This window comes from Bombina bombina, chromosome 9, assembly GCF_027579735.1.
Source record: "Bombina bombina isolate aBomBom1 chromosome 9, aBomBom1.pri, whole genome shotgun sequence".
NCBI classification, from domain to species: Eukaryota; Metazoa; Chordata; class Amphibia; order Anura; family Bombinatoridae; genus Bombina; species Bombina bombina.
The window spans coordinates 213884629-213896677 of record NC_069507.1 but is presented as its reverse complement, the minus strand read 5'-3'; the positions used below and the strand labels follow the sequence as shown (position 1 = coordinate 213896677).

General features: G+C 43.9%; 1 protein-coding gene across 2 annotated transcripts in view; it reads right to left on the bottom strand.

The window, feature by feature from the left end:
• Nucleotides 1-12049, bottom strand: part of CHST15 (carbohydrate sulfotransferase 15) — a 79983-nt gene that overhangs the window by 50787 nt on the left and 17147 nt on the right. The gene's annotated exons all lie outside the window — the stretch shown is intronic.

Here is a 12049-nt window from a genome sequence, read left to right as displayed (position 1 = left end):
GATCCCTTGTTTCAACTTCCGGTGGGTGGGCTGAGGTAGAGAGCACAAAGTGTCACAGCTCCCACCTCCGCATCACAAACACCGCATAGCAGACCCTAGGCCTAAGCAAGTCGGGACAAACCACGTTGCCTGCCTCCGCTGAGGGTAGGAAATAGAGGGTTGGTCTGAGAGGTTAGTGCAGGCGGCACTGACGAAAAGCAACTGGGAAGTGTGCAGGGAGCAAGCAACAAGATGGAGACATCAGTGCGAGAGTGAGTCTCTCCGTGGAAAGTCACAATCCGTAGAAGAAGGCTTTGTAACGGTTGCCATGTTTTCTGCTCCAGATAAAGTTATCAGCTTGGTCTTCAGCTGCTGTGGAAGGGAAAGATGGTGCATGTCGCTGCAATTACTTAAAGAGCTTCGAAGAAACCAACGTAAAGATAAGTGTCCCGGATTCTGTTTATCTACTTTATATTGAATGACTGGTAGAGGGCTTTGGTTGTATATATGCTTTGGCTTATAAGTCTGGGGCAGGAGTGAATGGTGATTCAGAGCTGAGAATCATGGCTGTTTAAGCACTATCCCAGTGAAGATGCATGTAATCCTACCTGTTTAAAATCACTGTAAATACTGCATAAGTAAGATACTCTTTTGCTTTAAAAGGCTTTGAAAGTGCAGAATGGAATATTAATCTGTGACTTTTTATGGAAAAAGAGGGTCTGTGTGAATTGCTGAATGCGGAATTATTACACGACCTGTAAGTCTGGGGAAAGGGAGGAATAGCGCTCCAAGCAGACATAAAAGTACCCCAGTGAAGATGTCTGTAATAAGGGAGATAATATGCCCTCTCTTTTGAGTTCAGCAAAGGTTCAGAGCTCAATATAGAGCCAGCTTGTAAACCTTAACTTGAGTCTTATTTGGTTGGTTCAAAAGACGGGTTGTTATTTGAAGGATCTCTACTGAAATTAAATAGTTTTTTTGTTTTTCTCTGCTTTTCTCCATTAATTAATTTAAGTATCTTGTATTGGGAAGCAATAGGGATTGCCACTATTTTGAAAAGTTTTTTTATTTTTATTTTCACTTTTTTTTGATACACATAGGAGATATCTCCCCTACACTTATCCACTGCTCACCCCTTTAAAAAAATTTTTGGAGCTGTTTGAATAATACAAAACCCCACTTTTCTTTTCTTCACATCCACACACCACTTGCACTTTTTTTTTCTCTTCAGTAAACACATGGAGAAATATGTACACAATTTGAAAGACAAATCTCCTATGATGGTGGCTAAAAATAGGGAGAGAAACAAAAACAAATATAGCACTGACAGTATTACTACAGAATCATGGGAACAGTCAATCTCAATCTTAGAGACTCAATTAATTATTTCTCAGATGTCGAATTTAATGCTACCACAATTCGAGAATATAAGGAAAGACATCTCAGAGATATCTACTGATTTAAAACAGTTTAATGCAAGAATGGTAGAGGCTGAGAATAGAATCTCCAATTTAGAGGATCAATTATGCAAGAAAGAAACAACTATTAAAATGGACTCACTGGAAGATAGATTAGAATACTTGGTGTTCCAGAGAAATATTTAAATGATGATTTAGAGAAATTAATATCGAAAGTAATCCCAAAGCATCTGCAAATGCTATTAACAAGAGAAATAATAGTGGAGAGAGCCCATAGGATTGGCATCAGAACTACCGATGTGCAGACTAGGTCTTCAAATAGAGGCTATCCCAGACCAGTTATAGCAAAACTCTTAAATTATCAAGATAAGGTAGAAATTATGAAGGCACATAAAAAATTGAAAGAACCCTTAGTACTTGATGGTTTGAAAATTCTGATATTTCAGGATTTCTCAATAGAGACAGCAAGTAAGAGAAAGAGTATGTCTCAGATTTGTAGTCAAATCATTCAGAGAGGATTACAAGCATATGTAATCTACCCTGCTATTTTAAAGGTTGAATGTAATGAAGGTATCAAAATATTTGGGAGTACACAAGAAGCAAAACACTTTCTGGATATGTTATTAAAAGAATAAGGATTTTGGGGTTAATGTTGATATTTTATCGGACTTCTGAATACATTATATAAGTTATCTGGAAACTATGAATCTGGTTATAGCTATCTTTGTATATCTGGAAGAATGACAACTATGGATATGGATATAACTACACATGAGATATATACTGGCTTGTATGTGCTTCGGATGAATACTTTTTATACAGTGGAAAAGATTATAATTATGGGTAGAATATGTTGTAATTTTGTAGTCTCCTCCAGACCTGGTCCTAAAAAAATGTTTTTGTGTTTCTTCTCTTACTCCTCTCTGATGCTATCCAAGCCCCTCTCTTTGTACATAAGAGTTTAGTAAGCTGATGAGCAGTGCAGTGACATTAACATCTTGGAAAGTGGCGGGCATCACCTCACCAATAAAAAGAAAAGCAATTATTAAACATTTTTAAAAATGTAATACGGACATAGCTCTTCTACAAGAAATAAGATTAAAAGAAAAGGAAATCTGTATAAATTAAAAAGCAACTGGATTCGGGAGGTGTATGTGACACCCTGCTCCAGGAGACAGAAAGGGGTTGCCATATTAATTAGTAAAAATTTGGAAACGGTTTTAGATGAAAATTCAAGATTCTTAATCTTGAAATTAGAAATAAAGGGTTCAGTTCTGGTAATATGCAATATCTATGGCCTGAATTAGCTTGATTTGGAATTATGGTCCAGAATTCAAGCACGGCTAATAGAGTATATGGAGTATAATTTAGTAGTAGCAGGGGATTTTAATTTAAACCCGCAATTCCCGATAGATAGACAAAGTACCCAAAATAGAAGATTTGATAATAGACTTAAAAAGGAAAGGAAAATATTTAGAAATTTGTGTAAAACTATAAAACCGCGGGATATCTGGAGATTTCAAAATCCAGACGAGAAGGCATTTACTTGCCTATATAAGAGATTCTTCTCATTGTCGAGAATAGATATATTTTTGATCTCTGAATCACTAATGAAAAAAGAGTTAATGGCAGACATTAAAGAATTTACGTTATCAGATGATGCTCCAATCACATTAAAAATATTAACAGCAGTGGGAAATCAGGGCAAGAGAAATAATTTTTTCCCCCAAAATATATGAAAGGGAATAGTGCATTTAGAACTTGGTTTAAAACAAAATGGAAGGAATTTTTAGAATATAATATAGAATATTGGGATAACATCGAAATCCTGTGGGAAACAGCAAAGACTGTTTTAAGGGGAGAGATAATAGTTTTATGACCCAGTTAAAAAAAAGGTAAGGCTAGAGAGGTGCAGTTAGCCAACCAACTAATAAATATGTATAATAGGTATCTTTAAGAGACATCTAAAAGTAACTGGCAAAAATATATTAATAGGAAACGAGAGAGGGATGCATTCTTGTTACAAAATGCATATAGAGAAGACTTGAAAACGGGTAAATATCTTGCTAATCTTACTAGGTCTTTAAAAAAAGTCAAGTCGAGTGGATGCAATAAGACAGGAAAAGACTAGGGTGACAAATCTGGATGAGATTTCTCAAATCTTCCATAATACGTTTCAAGACTTCTACACTGGTAGGGTAATCAATGAAAGGAATAAAAAAAGAGTTTTGGGAAAATATAGTTCTGCCAAGAATAAATAGTGAAGAACTGGAAAATGTGAATAAAGCTATTACTGAGGAAGAAGTAGAGATGGCGATCAAGAAAGTGGCAGACAATAAGTCACCAGGGCCAAATCAATTACCAGCAGAACTCTATAAAATTTTGTGTGAAGATTTTGTACCTGTTTTAACAAAGCTTTTTAATGCTTATTATATTAAGAATATTTCAATTTCTAAAAATTTTACAAAAGCAATTACTGTATTAGTCTAAAAAAAGGAAAAGTTTCAGAGTTAACAGATTCTTATAGACCAATCCCGCTACTGAACCTGGACTATAAGATATTTGCCATAATAATAGCAGATAGTCTTAAAATGTGATAAATAATTTAATTAACCCAAATCAAACAGGTTTTATGAATGGAAGAACATCAACTTTAAAAATTAGGACATGTTTAATTTTATAATATTTCTGGAATTTAAAAGAACAAGAGGAGAAGGAGAATCTAGATGATGCGGCTTTAAAAAACTATTGACGCTGAAAAAGATTTTTGTTGCTATCAGCAATGACGGCTTACTGGTGCGGTTGTTCATATCGGGCTGTGTGAAGAGGCTTGCTGCAGCTCCTTGGCAGTGCTGTGTATTCGCGCTCTTTGCTTCTACCAATGTAACACTGTCCATGTATGATAAGAGCTCTTTTTCTGTTGGCGTTCTATCAATTAGGGTTTGAAATAAAGCCTCAATCTTGGCAAAATGGCGATCAAACTTGTCTAGCATGTTGTTGCGCCACGTGGATGTGACTAATCTCGCCATTGCTATTAGCAGTGTAGATCTGTAAGCTGATAGTGGTTGCGAGAGGTGTATAAAGGTGAGGACCTGTTTAGAGAAAGTAAGTCAGTAAGGCAGGTATCTTCTGCCAGCACTGGTAATCCGGTATACCCGGGGGGGGTCGCCACCTATGTTCAGGCCGCTGCCTTAGGTCTTATGTTGCCGATTTGTAGCCCTGAAGTCATAAAAACAGCATGTCAAAATAGCCACCAGCTACTGCGGAGCTATTATTTGAAGAATAGGTTAGGTGATTTTGCTGTTATTTCTCAGTAATCAGCGGATTAGAGAGGATCATATGCAGAGCTCAAAGAAAGTGCGTCCATACTGGTACGCTGTTCGGACACGCCCTAGGCGGGACTTTTTTTTATGTAAAACAGCTGTTAGACTTAGGGAAACGCCCTACAAAAAGCCCTTTTAAGGGCTATTGGTAGTTTAGTATTAGATTAGGGGGTGTTTTTATTTTGGGGGGATTTTTAATTTTTATAGGGGTATTAGTTTAGGTTTAATTTTATTATTTTTGATAGCTTTGTTTATTTTTTTTCTGTATTTCTATTTCTTATTTTTTGCAGGCTTATTAACTAGTCATTCCATAAATAGATTCCTTTAGGCCAAAATAATGATCATGTTTCTAACAGAATTCAAAGAATGCTCCAATGGGGCAAAATACCTGGGTTACCTGTTACACAGGATTTGTAGAGTTACCTTATGCTTTAGTAAAACAGCTATACAGAATAATATAGAAATGGGCACAATTAGCTAAGACCCTCTTATAAGGGCTCAAAGATATAAAGTCTCTAAGGCTTTAACATAGAGATACAAACATACACAATATGTATACATATGGTTATATCTATATATGTGTGTACAGATGTATTTATGTGTTTACATATGTATTTACAGACATAAAAACACATATATGTACACACAAATATACATTTATATATGTGCATGTGAGCCCTTTGCAGTCAAATACCTCAAAACACGAAAAAGCATTTTTATTCAATATTAATATTGAATAATGGTTTTAAAGGGACATGAAAACCAATCATTTTAAACAACATTCGAATTTACTTATATTATCTAATTTGCTTCATTCTTAAGATATCCTTTGTTGAAGAAATAGCAATGCACAATAGAATGCAGCATTCACCAATCAGCAGCTACTGAGCCTATATAGATATCCTGTTCAACAAAGGATATCAAGAGAATGAAGCAAATTAGATAATAGAAGTAAATTGGAAAGTTGTTTAACCCTTTGGCTGCTAAGCCATTTCCTACCTGGGTGCTAAGCTAGTTTTGAGCTTATTTTTTATTTTTCCTTTTTTAAAATATATGTATTTTTAACTTTGTAACTTTTTTCTCCAGATCCCCAAGACTTATACCGTTAGAAAGGTAGCTGCTTAGATGCCTGAGATACAGGTTTCTAAGCAGCATGCCCCCATCTCTCTATACCTGTCCATTGTCAACTTTAAATAAAGTTGCGCGGTGACGTCATCACGTAATTGCGTGTGACGTCACCACACCAAACGCGAAGCCCCGGCGATGCCTGTCACTATACAGGCCAGACCGCCAGGTTAGAAGACAGCGGGAGCCCCCAGATTGTCCTTAAAGTGGGTGAGTACTAGCAACGGCTCTGAGCCGTCGTCAGCACCTGACTGGGACAATTTGCGACTGCTCAAAGCTGTCGTTAGCACTCAAAGGGGCCTTTCTATCAAGCTCTGAAAGGAGCTTGACGGCCCGTGTTTCTGGCGAGTCTTCAGACTCGCCAGAAACAGCAGTTATGAAGCAGCGGTCACAAAGACCGCTGTTACAGAAGCATTAGTTATTTTGTTGTGAAGAGCTTATTTCCCAGCAGCAATGCCTGAACCAGCAAGCCAGCGCCTAAGAAGGGCTCCAAGAAAACCGTAACAAGTATCATTTCATAAAGAGTTAACTCTTTTTTTTCAGCTTTTAGAAACTATTGCCTAAATACACATTTTTGCTGGCCTCAGCTCTAAGTTTAGGGATAACCAATCCCATTGTCTAATCACCTCTGGAGCCAGACTGCTAATTGATAAGATGAACTTGTAAACTTGTTATCTTAAGTACTGTAATCCTATTGTGGCCTGTCAAAGGACAGTGCTCTCTATCTAAATGTGTGATGGGGGATTTTGTGCTTCCCCCCCCTCTCCCCCTGGGAGTGCCCTGTGTGCATGTAACCTTAATAAAAAGCAGGCTGGGCATCCCAGTGCTGAGTTCTTGTTTGACCCTCAATCGCAGCGTTGACTCGTTTTTGTGGGCAGAAGGGTATCCTAGCGGTACTGCAGCTAAGGGAGATTATTCTATATTTGCGAGACTCATATAGAATACTATGGAAAGCAGCTTCTCCCCTCTTTAGCAATAGGGATCCAGGCTACTAATCGGTCCATCTCTCAGCGAGACTAAGGGTAACCGTAACATTTGGCGGCAGCGGCGGGATTTTCCTGGATTTCCTAGGAGAGGTACAGAACGGATGGAGAGCGCTTACGAAAAATTGAAGCGTACAACCCTAAAGGATTTACTTGAAAGCAGAGGGGGGTACACCAGCAACCGGCCGAGGAGAGAGCTGATCGCAGAATTGAACGAACTGGATCAGAGCTTCACAATGGTGGAAACACCGACCACGATTAGTGACGAAAAAACCAGGATTGTTCGGGAAAGGCTCTCATTATACGGGCCGAACCCCTCCATGGAATTGGTACAGCAGTTGATGGCGGAGGCGGACGAGGATATACGAGAGACTCGAGCCCACGAACTCAACCTAGCGAACGCACACCGCAATGCTGTAGCCCCGCAGGTAATCATCCCTGTCGAAAATGCTGGGAGGCCCAAGATACCCTATACAGCATTTCGACCCTTTCTAGAGAGCGAGACAGGGATTGATGAATATTTGGCGGACTTCGAAAGGCAATGTGCCCTGCACCAGATTCCCAACAGAGAGTGGCCCACGATATTGTCTGGGAAACTATCCGGGCGAGCCCTGGAAGCCTTTCGTACTCTGGGTGCTAAGGAAGTGACACAGTATGAGCTAGTTAAGGAGACACTGTTGCGACGGTACGCTGTAACTCCGGACACGTATCGCCGACAGTTTCGGGGCACGGAAAAGAAGCCTAACGATACCCATATGGAATGGGCGCACCGAATGCGGAGAGCGGCAAATCACTGGCTGAGCGGAAGTAAAGCGGTGACTGGGGAGGAAATTTTACAATTGTTTCTCTTAGAACATTTTTATAAGGGCATGGAACAGCAAGGGAAGGAATGGCTGCGAGACAGGCGGCCTTCTACCTTAGAAGAAGCAGCCAAATTGGCCGATGAACATTATGACTCCCGTCTTCACGAACCCATGAACTACCGAGCTCCAGCACGGGTCGAACCCAGAGAGGTTTACCGTGCACCCCCTCGTGCTGAATTCCGAGCCCCGGTGCCCACAGGGCCCGTCCGACACTCAGGACCACCCAATAACAGCTCTGAGCATCACAGACCGACTTGCCATCGATGCAAGCAACCAGGGCATTTCATGGCTAGCTGCCCCCTTAATACGCACCAGACACCCAGGAATTACAATTACCCCTCTGGGTCCTATCGTCCGGCCCGGGTCCTCTGTGTTAACCAAGAGGCCCCTATGGAGGGATATGTGGGGCCGCTTCACGAGGCAGACCCTGTATATGCTGCCTCAGATAACCGCCAGCACCATCGGCAGAGGGTATGGCTCGAGGGGCGATCTACCGAGGGATTGCGAGACACAGGGGCTACTATCACGCTGGTACAGAGTCATTTGGTGCCAGAGCACAAGCGATCCGGACAGACTGTGGCCGTTAGAGTGGCGGGGGGGGATGTGTACAAAATTCCAACAGCTAAAGTGCATCTTGATTGGGGAGCGGGAAAGGGGGCTGTGAACGTGGGCCTAATGGATAATTTACCTGCCGAAGTACTACTGGGCAACGATTTGGGCCCCATGACTTCTGCCTATGCTCCAGTATGCAACAACGAGGCGGACCCAGTGACTACACGGGCCCAAGCCCGGACGGAGCGAGAGCTCTCACCAGTGCGGGAGACACAGGTAAGACCTACCCCGACCTTGCCTGACAGGTTAGGCCCCATACCCTGGGACACCCCAGATGCTTTCGAGGCAGAGTCTAAGACTGACCCGACCTTACAAAAGTACCGGGAACGAGCAGAGACCGGAGGGGGCGGGGCAGATAACGAAACATTCTTATGGGAAAAAGGGAAACTATACCGCTGGACAGAGAAAAGGGGACAGCGTAGGCGACAGCTGGTAGTGCCCCACAAATACCGTCAAGAAATCCTCAAAATAGGCCACGACATCCCCTTAGCAGGCCACCTAGCCGTTACCCGTACCCTACACCGCATTACTCACACGTTCTTTTGGCCAGGGGTGCACGCTGACGTTAGAACTTACTGTAACACCTGCGATGTGTGTCAACGAGTAGGAAGGCGAGGCGATCACCCTAAAGCCCAGCTAGTAAATATGCCCATTGTAGAGGAACCCTTCAGCCGGGTTGCTATTGACCTAGTGGGACCACTGGCTACCCCTAGTCCCTCCGGTAAGCGCTACATTCTTACCGTAGTGGACTACGCTACCAGGTACCCAGAGGCTGTCGCCCTATCCAACATACAAGCGGATACGGTAGCGAATGCACTAGTACAGGTGTTCTCCCGGGTAGGATTTCCAAAAGAAATCCTATCCGACCGAGGCACCCAATTTACGGCTGAATTAACCCAACAACTCTGGCAGGTTTGCAAAATTAAGTCCCTCCTGAGCTCCCCATACCACCCCCAGACGAACGGGCTGTGTGAGAGGTTCAATGGGACCCTCAAGCAAATGCTCAAGACGTTCACTCAGGAATACCGAGACTGGGAACGCTTCCTGCCGCACCTCCTATTTGCTTATCGGGAGGTGCCCCAGGAAACGACAGGGTTCTCTCCCTTCGAGTTGCTCTACGGAAGAAAGGTACGGGGACCCCTAAACCTGATCCGGGAGCACTGGGAGGGAGAGATGGAGGCTGATGGTGTCCCCATTGTGCCATACGTGCTGGAACTCAGGGACCGAATGGAGCAATTAGCCAAATCCGTGCGGGCTAATCTCCAGTTGGCCCAGAGAAGACAGAAGGTATGGTACGATCGGGGGGCCCGAAAGAGAATCTTCACCATAGGACAAAAGGTGTTAGTACTTAAGCCGGTGAAGACAGACAAATTGCAGGCGTCCTGGCAGGGTCCCTACCAGATCGTAGAGAAAAGGGGAGACACCACTTATGTGATAGCTAGCTGCCATGACAACAATCTTAGAAAGACATTCCATGTAAACATGCTCAAGGAATATTTTGAGCGACCAGAGAACGTGACGGCCGTATGTTGTTCCCCTCAGGAAGACCCCGACAGTTTACCCATTCCAGACCTATTAGAAAAGAGTCTCCCCACAGGTATAGTGGCGCAGGTTCAGATAGGGGACCGACTTAGCCCCACTGAAAGGGAGCAGCTCAACCAACTCCTCCAGTCCAAACACCTCACCTTCTCCCCGAAGCCAGGGTACACTACTTTAACCACCCACCAGGTAGATACTCCGGGACAAGCTCCCTTGCGCCAGGCTCCGTACCGAATCCCCGAAGCAGTTAGGACAGGAATGAAGAAGGAGATCGATGAGATGCTCCAGCTCAGGGTAATTGAGCCCTCCGATAGTCCATGGGCCTCCCCAGTTGTCTTGGTGCCCAAGAAAGATGGGACCACCCGGTTCTGTGTAGACTATCGGAGGCTCAATGAAAATACCGTGACGGACGCTTACCCTATGCCCAGGGTAGACGAGCTACTCGATCGTATAGCCAGGGGAAATTACCTGACCACTATTGACCTCTGCAAAGGTTACTGGCAGATTCCCCTGGCCCCGGAGGCTATCCCCAAGTCGGCATTCGTCACCCCATTCGGCTTATATCAGTTTAGGGTAATGCCGTTTGGGATGAAGAATGCCCCAGCTACATTCCAGCGCTTGGTGGATAGGCTCCTGGATGGCTTCCAGAGTTTTGCTTGCGCCTACCTGGACGACATAGCGATCCACAGTGAGTCCTGGGAGGACCACTTAGCTCATGTGGGAATGGTTCTGGATCAGATCCGGGCTGCTGGCCTGACTCTGAAGCCAGAAAAATGCCACTTTGGGATGGCCGAGGTACAGTACCTGGGTCACCGGGTGGGGTGTGGAAAGCAGCGACCAGAGCCGGCCAAAATAGAAGCTGTCGCCAATTGGCCCACCCCCATCACTAAGACTCAGGTCCTAGCCTTCCTGGGCACGGCAGGGTACTATAGACGGTTCGTACCAGACTACAGCACACTTGCCAAACCCCTGACAGACTTGACCAAGAAGAACTTACCTCGACAGGTCCTGTGGTCTCCCCACTGTGAAACGGCTTTCCAGGCTCTCAAAAATGCTCTAATTAACGCTCCTGTCTTGGCGGCCCCAGCCCTTAACAAACGTTTTATCGTCCATACAGACGCTTCCATGTTCGGGCTGGGAGCTGTCCTCAGCCAAGTAGGCGAAGATGGAGGGGAGCATCCAGTTGCCTACATCAGCCGGAAGCTCCTGCCCCGCGAAGTCAGCTATGCAGCGGTCGAAAAGGAGTGTTTGGCTTTGGTGTGGGCATTAAAGAAATTGACTCCCTATTTATATAGTCAGGAGTTCACTCTGGTCACCGACCATAACCCGTTGGTGTGGTTGAACCGGGTCTCTGGAGATAACGGCAGGCTATTACGTTGGAGCTTATCGTTGCAACCCTTCAATTTCACCATTACTTACAGACCTGGGAAACAGAATGGCAACGCCGACGGGTTGTCCAGACAAACAGACCTCAGCCCTGCATAACCAGCGGTCTGGACAGCCTTAGTCTGCCCCGAAAAGGGGTCAGACCGTGTCTGCCAGAGTGTTCCACAGAAAGGGAGCACTGTTACAGAAGCATTAGTTATTTTGTTGTGAAGAGCTTATTTCCCAGCAGCAATGCCTGAACCAGCAAGCCAGCGCCTAAGAAGGGCTCCAAGAAAACCGTAACAAGTATCATTTCATAAAGAGTTAACTCTTTTTTTTCAGCTTTTAGAAACTATTGCCTAAATACACATTTTTGCTGGCCTCAGCTCTAAGTTTAGGGATAACCAATCCCATTGTCTAATCACCTCTGGAGCCAGACTGCTAATTGATAAGATGAACTTGTAAACTTGTTATCTTAAGTACTGTAATCCTATTGTGGCCTGTCAAAGGACAGTGCTCTCTATCTAAATGTGTGATGGGGGATTTTGTGCTTCCCCCCCCTCTCCCCCTGGGAGTGCCCTGTGTGCATGTAACCTTAATAAAAAGCAGGCTGGGCATCCCAGTGCTGAGTTCTTGTTTGACCCTCAATCGCAGCGTTGACTCGTTTTTGTGGGCAGAAGGGTATCCTAGCGGTACTGCAGCTAAGGGAGATTATTCTATATTTGCGAGACTCATATAGAATACTATGGAAAGCAGCTTCTCCCCTCTTTAGCAATAGGGATCCAGGCTACTAATCGGTCCATCTCTCAGCGAGACTAAGGGTAACCGTAACAACCGCTGCT